Source organism: Saccostrea cucullata, unplaced genomic scaffold (assembly GCF_032062105.1).
Source record: "Saccostrea cucullata isolate Sc308-1 unplaced genomic scaffold, CSIRO_AGI_Scuc_v1 ctg96, whole genome shotgun sequence".
In the NCBI taxonomy this organism is placed as follows: Eukaryota; Metazoa; Mollusca; class Bivalvia; order Ostreida; family Ostreidae; genus Saccostrea; species Saccostrea cuccullata.
The window spans coordinates 118,324-126,280 of NW_026928943.1; positions in this window are offsets into that span (position 1 = coordinate 118,324).

Here is a 7,957-nt window from a genome sequence, read left to right on the forward strand (position 1 = left end):
TGTTTAAAAACCACAAAGTACTAATTTCTGGATGAAAAGCAAGAAAATGAAAGTAAATTCAGAATTAGAGAGAATATTTTCTTTAAAATAAGCAATAATAGCAGAGTTTTTATTATTTATTGAGGAAAATTTAATTTGATGATCAGTGTTTTACATAATGTTTTAATTAGCATTATGCAAACTTTTCTACTATATTTTTTCTATCAACACATATTTTACAATGTTCATCATATTATAAATATTTTAATTCAGAGTTCACAGTATTAAATGATGTTGCAGTAGAATGTCAGGGTCTTCCACTATGCACAGTATGCTTTATTTAATCAAAATATAACTAGTTCTAATTGTAACGGGGACCGTTACAGATGTTCCCCAAACGCTCCCCAACTCCTTTTTTGTGCCAATTTCCTTTGAAACTTTTTTAATATGCTCAGTATTGCAAGATTTCATAAAAGAATTTTAAAAGCTACAATGATATAAACTTTTTGTCATTTAACGCACTGCACGCAAAAGCACGTGCTTGCACATGCAAGGTGATCATGGCATGTTGCTAAATCATTAACATTTCTTTATATATTCCAAGAACCAATAAAAAATCATAAAATTATTAATGTCACCGTTTTTCAAATATATTGATCATTTTACGCATTGCGCATGCGCAAGTGCATGCAAACATAGTAGTATCACGTAGGAATCCATTATACCTATTCATATTCTAAATTTCATCATGTTTTTTGAGAAACAAGAAAGTTATAGGCATTTAAAGTTTCAGCCAATCAGATTGCAGAACACGTGCTTGCGCATGCTTTTATGATAATTCTTATATATCATGCTGTAGATCTTCATAATGTTTGACTATGTTCAAAATTTCAAAGGATTTTATCAAAAAACAAGAAAGATATTGAGAATTTAGTTTCAGCCAATCAGAGCGAAGCGCACGTGCATGCGCGTGACATCTTGGTATTTTGACCATGTCGTCTTGTCTACGCTACTAATATATCCCTACATTATAAATTTCAAAAGATTTCATCAGAAAATAAAAAAGTTACGGCTATATCCATTATATTGGTCATTTCACGTGTTGCACGTGCGCGCTCTTGCAATCACGTGCGCGCAAAATGGCATGTTGACAGTGTCATCTTATCTATATTTATAATATGTCTCTATATTCTAAATATCAAAGCATTACATCGAAAAATATAAAAGTTACGGCAATTTCAAGTATATTGGTCATTTCACGTGTTGCACGTGCACGCTCTTGCAAGCACGTGCGCGCAAAATGACCTTCGTTCCGCAAATCTACATAACATGCCTACTTACCCTAAAAAGGTTTCACCTAAGTTGGATGTGTAGTTTACAAGATCACTCGCGGACAAAATTTTCCCAGGAAGAAAAATAATAAGAATAATAATAATAAGAAACAGAGTAAAAACAATATGTTCCCCAACTTCGTTTGGGGAACATAATTAGGCCTCTATGTATGAAGTTCTAAGTTAACATTGCAGTATATCATCCTTTATTTTACATTTTCATTGTTATTAAAATAAACAAATGGATGCAAATAAATCTTTTTTTATGTCTAAGTATGCTTGCATATCACTACAACAAAGCGAAAGAAAGGTCTATGACAACTGTGAAATATGAAAGCTATATCACCAACTTTTGAAAGATAGTGGAAAAGGTTCAAGTTTTACAAAAGTTGGACATCAAGGTTAAGATTGAATGGTAAAAATTATTGGTGCCCAAAGTCATGTCACATAAAATGGACATGCACAATATGAAAGCCTTAGCACCAATGATTAAACAAGAGGCCCAAGGGCCACATCACTCACCCGAGCACATGAGCTATTTAAAAAAACACAAATCACCTTAGGATTAAAAAGCTTACTTTTTGGGAGAGAGGGATTTGAATTTTCTATTACTTGAGAATGTCTCTATATCAATAAAGCATACTTGTATAATTTTGCCATACTTGAAAAGAAGATTTTTAAAAGATTTTTCCAACATTTTACTTGATCTCCCATTGCAACCCCTGGCTAACACCACTCCCATCCCCCGGATATTATTTGAATAAATTTCAATCTTCATAACTTGCATATGCTTACATCATTACATGTCAATTTGACTAAACAAAACTTTTCTGTTCTGGAGAAGATGTTTTCCTATATATTCTATATATATATTATATATTCAAAACTTCCCTCATTGTGGCCACACCCTAACCTCCGGGGTCATGATTTGAACAAACTTGAATCTACACTACCTGAGGATGCTTCCACATGACTTTCATCTTTCCTGGCCCAATGGTTCTGGAGATGAAGATTTTTAAATGATTTTCCCTATATATTACATTGTAAAACTTTGATCAGCCATTGTAGCCCTGCCCCACCCCCGGGAGTCATGATTTGAAGAAATTTGAATCTTCACTACCTGAGGATACTTCCACATGAGTTTCATCTTTCCTAGCCCAATGGTTCTAGAGAAGAAGATTTTCAAAAAAAATTTCCCTATATATTCCTATGTAAAAACTTTGATCAGCCATTGTGGCCCCGCCCTACCCAAGGGGGTCATGATTTAACAAATTTGAATCAAAACTACCTGAGGATGCTTCCACATGAGTTTCATCTTTTCTGGCCCAATGGTTATGGAGAAAAAGATTTTTCCTATGTTCCCATGATCAGCCATTGTGGCCCCGCCCTACTCCCGGGGGTCATGATTTGAACAAACTTGAATTTACACTACCTGAGGATGCCTACACATGAGTTTCATTTTTCCTGGCCTAATGGTCCTGGAGAAGAAGATTTTTAAAAGATTTTCCCTATACATTCCTATGTAAAACTTTGATCAGCCATTGTAGCCCCGCCCTACCCCTGGGGATCATGATTTGAACAAACTTGAATCTACACTACATGAGAATGCTTCAACGTGAGTTTCATCTTTCCTGGCCCAATAACTTTGGAGAAGAAGATCTTTAAAGATTTTCCCTATATATTCCTATGTAAAAAAAATTGATCAGCCATTGTGGCCCCGCCCTACCCCCCCAGGGGTCACGATTTGAATGAACTTGAATATACACTACCTGAGGATGCTTCCACATGAGTTTCATCTTTCCTGGCCTGACGGTGCTTGAAAAGAAGATTTTTAAAAGATTTTCCCTATATATTCCTATGTAAAACTTTGATCAGCCATTGTAGCCCCGCCCTACACCTGGGGATCATGATTTGAACAAACTTGAATCTACACTACATGAGAATGCTTCCGCATGAGTTTCATCTTTCCTGGCCCAATAACTTTGGAGAAGAAGATCTTTAAAGATTTCCCCTATATATTCCTATGTAAAAAAATTGATCAGCCATTGTGGCCCCGCCCTACCCCCCAGGGGTCATGACTTGAATTAACTTGAATATACAGTACCTGAGGATGCTTCCACATGAGTTTCATCTTTCCTGGCCTAATGGTGCTGGAAAAGAAGATTTTTAAAAGATTTTCCCTATATATTCCCATGTAAAACTTTGTCAGCCATTGTGGCCCCGCCCTACCCCCAGGGTTCATGATTTGAACAAATTTGAATTCTACACTACCTGAGGATGCCTCCACATGAGTTTCATCTTTCCTGGCCCAAATGTTCTGGAGAAGAAGATTTTTAAATGATTTTCTCTATATATTACTATGTAAAACTTTGATCAGCCATTGTGGCCCCGCCCTACCCCCAGGGGTCATGATTTGAACAAACTTGAATTCTATACTACCTGAGTATGCTTCCACTTGAGTTTCATCTTTCCTGGCCTAATGGTCCTGGAAAAGAAGATTTTTAAAAGATTTTCCCTATATATTCCTATGTAAAACTTTGAACAGCCATTGTAGCCCCGCCCTACCTCTGGGGATCATGATTTGAACAAACTTCAATCTACACTACCTGAGGATGCTTCCACATGAGTTTCATCTTTCCTGGCCGAATGGTTCTGGAGAAGAAGAACTTTAAAGATTTTCCTTATATATTCCTATGTAAAAACTTTGATCAGCCATTGTGGCCCCGCCCTACCCCTCAGGGGTCATGAATTGAACAAACTTGAATTCTATACTACCTGAGGATGCCTCCACATGAGTTTCATCTTTCCTGGCCCAAATGTTCTGGAGAAGAAGATTTTTAAAGATTTTCCCTATATATTTATATGTAAAAACTTTGATCAGCCATTGTAGCCCCGCCCTACCCCCGGGGGTCATGATTTGAATAAACTTGAATTAACATTACCTAAGAATGCTTCCACACGAGTTTCATCTTTCCTGGCCCAATGGTTTTGGAGAAGAAGATTTTTAAAAGATGCCATTAATTTTTCATTAATTCCTAATTATCTCCCCTTGGAAGAGGGCTTGGCCCTTCATTTGAACAAACTTGAATTCTCTTCACTCAAGGATACTTTGTGGCAATTTTGGTTAAAATTGGCCCAGTGATTCTTGAGAAGTCGAAAATTTGAAAAGTTTACAGACAGACAGACGGACTACAGACAAAATGTGATCAGAAAAGCTCACTTGAGTTTTCAGCTCAGGTGAGCTAAAAATTATGGGCAAAGTTTATAAGTTTCAAAAGTAGGTCAAATTCCAAGGTCAACGAAAAAGGTTAAAACTTGATACCTAAGGGAAGGTCTTAAAATTGTGACAAGAAAAAAAAACAAATTTAAAACATGAAAAGCATCAACTGATTAAAAGTTATGATCAAGGTTAAAGTTTTCCAAGAGTGGGTCAAACTCTAAGGTCAACATCAAAGGAACAATATTATTGGTACCCAAAGAAAAGTCCTGTCACAAGGATAAACCTATGAAATATGAAAGTCATTTTACTAGTCATCCAAAAGTAATGGCCAAGTATTTAGTTTTTTTTTAAGTGGATCAACCTCCAAGGCCAATTTGCAAGGTCCAAAGATCAAAAATATGTATTCCCAAGTAAAGGTTTTCTCGCGGGAAATACACATGTGAAGTATGAAAGACGTATTAACTGTTCAAAAGTTGTGGCCAATGGTAAAGTTTAGTAAAATTTTGAAAAAGTGGGTCGTACTCCAAGGTCAAGAGGTCAAATATATATGTTTATACCCAACGAAAGGACTTGTCACAAGAAATATACATGTGAAATATGAAAATATTGCTTCAGCCAACATAAAGTTTACTGTTTTGTTATACCCTTCACTGCTCACTTAAGGATCAATTTTATCAATACACGCTATAGTATCAATTATTTTATATGGAAAATTACAGTAAATATAAAAACACAGAACAAAATAAATTATAAATCTATTATATCACAAAAATTATTTATCACAAAACATATTCACTTTGCTGTTAGCAACAACCTTAGTAACTTCGGCTATTTTTCGCCGATATTGAACGATGATTATTAATTTCTTACGTTGCGACAATTCTTATGTATCAATAGTGAAATTGTTAGACCGATGTAATAAACATTTCTTTTGTTGGACTTTTTATTAGTAATAAATATATAGAAGGATATTTATAAGGGTATAACAAACATGTATATGAAAATATAGCTTCAGCCAACATAAAGTTTAGGCAAGGTAAAAGGGACATGGACACAGTTTCAACTGAATCATTAGAAACCTTGTAATCGTATTTAGACTGAAATTCTTAATCGAAAATATCTGCTTTGAACGAACATAATTTAGTATATTAACCTATATAAACAAAAACACGACACGGACCCTGTTATTAACATAACAAACGTGCGGGTTCGAATCTTATTGTGGGACGTGGAGACCGGTCCTTTAGTTGAGACCGTATTTTACAAACCGAAGTCCCGTGTAGTAGTAGATGCTGGCATGAAAAGGGTCCCTCATTGCTCAATGGCCCTCAGTGCCGGGTATAGGTTAAAACTTGCAAAATCTGAAATTACAAAAACCAAGGAAGCCACCCGCGTGGCGCAGTGGTAGAGTGTCTGCTCTGAAGTAGCGGGTTCGAAAGCGCCTGTGCCGTGTAGATACTGACATGAAAGAGATCCCCCATTGCTCAATGACCCTGAGCGCCGAGTATAGGTCAAAATTTGCAGCTCTCCACTGGCGAGTAGTGGCGTCTCCATATGAGGGAAAAATTCTCGAGAGGGACGTTAAACAATAAACAAACAAACAAAAACAAAAAACCTAGGGCAAGGTATCCAGATGATTTTAACATATCTCATACAATTCATTAGTGAAGTCTGACAGTTGTCATGATCTGCAAAATTAATAGTATGGCATGAAAAAGGGGCTCCCTCCAAAATACATTTGAATGTCAAGAGAAAATGTTACATAATGGATTGTTTAAACAGTTGAACTGTATTTTGGATCCTAACCAGGTTTGTCTGTTTAATTCTATACTTCTTAGACATATTCCACAGACAATAGAAACTATTGATTTTTTTTGCGTACACTAAATGTTTAACCTAATGAGACTTACATGACTCTCACTGCAACATGGTCTTTTGTGTCATAATACAAGACGAGACCAACAATTAGGCCTGTAAATCTCAGACTGGCTTATTTTATAAAAAAAAAAAATAAACTGTATTGTATGACAATCTGTACTCAGCATAAAGAATAAAGACGGTAACAATCCCTAGAGTCTGCTACAGAACTATCGGTAGCTTATGACAGGAGGGGTTGTTTCCACCTCACCTCATCAGCGAGAGGGAAGTGTACACTTTTGTAATTTTGATGACATTTCCTATTTGTTTTGAAATTAAATTTCTTCAAAACCAGAAATTATACGCAAACATAGAAAATTGTGTTTGGGAAACACTGATGTTCCCGTATGAAAGCTCGTGGGGAAGGTAAAACTTTTTTCGATGCAATGCAAGGTTAAGATTAACATTACAAAGAATACACATCTAGTCATAGTTCCAATTATTCAAAACGTATGGTCAAGGTTCAAGTTTTTTTTAAACGCGTTAAACGTCAAGACCAAGTTTAAAGTTATCTGATTTTGACATTGAATAAATTCACATTTGTACAAAATCCTCAGTGCCAACCGTTCAAAATTTATAACGAAGACAGATAATTTGTTTGCAGAATGTGGTCAAACTCCAAGGTCAAGATGTAGATACTAGCAAACGCACTGATAGAAATAGTCAAAAATATATGCCCTCAAATGCAATTACGAGAGATGTAAAAATTCATTTAAATTTAACCAAGCTTAGCATTCTGCTGGCCTGTCAGGTAATCTGTTTATACACATTACGAAGACTGTACATTTTCATGATTCAATGGTCCTTCCCTTTTTCGTTGAGGCAATATATGATTTCAATGTACATTTTAGATATTTCTGAAAATATACGACAAAAGAACTCTGGGAGGATACTAGGATTACAAAGCAAGAAATGAATTGTTAGAATTATAAATGCTTTATACATACATACTTAAAAGTATACATTACTGATGTTGTTCATATAAATTGTCCAACTGTGTAATATATGTATTATTATGTTGTTCATATAAATTGTCCAACTGTGTAATATATGTATTATTATGTTGTTCATATAAATTGTCCAACTGTGTAATATATGTATTATTATGTTGTTCATATAAATTGTCCAACTGTGTAATATATGTATTATTATGTTGTTCATATAAATTGTCCAACTGTGTAATATATGTATTATTATGTTGTTCATATGAATTGTCCTACTGTGTAATATATGTATTATTATGCACCTATGAGATGTATGTCTCTTGGTTATAATAAAATCTAAAATCTACAATATGTAGTATACTATAGAAAACATAATAGCTACATGTATATTTGTGTGCAAGATGACCTTTTCTTAATGCCTGTCAAGGAAATTTTGCTTAAAATGATAGGTTCATAAACACCTCTAACTAATTCACTCAATATGAAATTTTTCTTTAACTTGTGTGATTTTCCACAGGTTTAAAAATATTTTTGAGACATAAATTTATACAAACAATTATAAAACT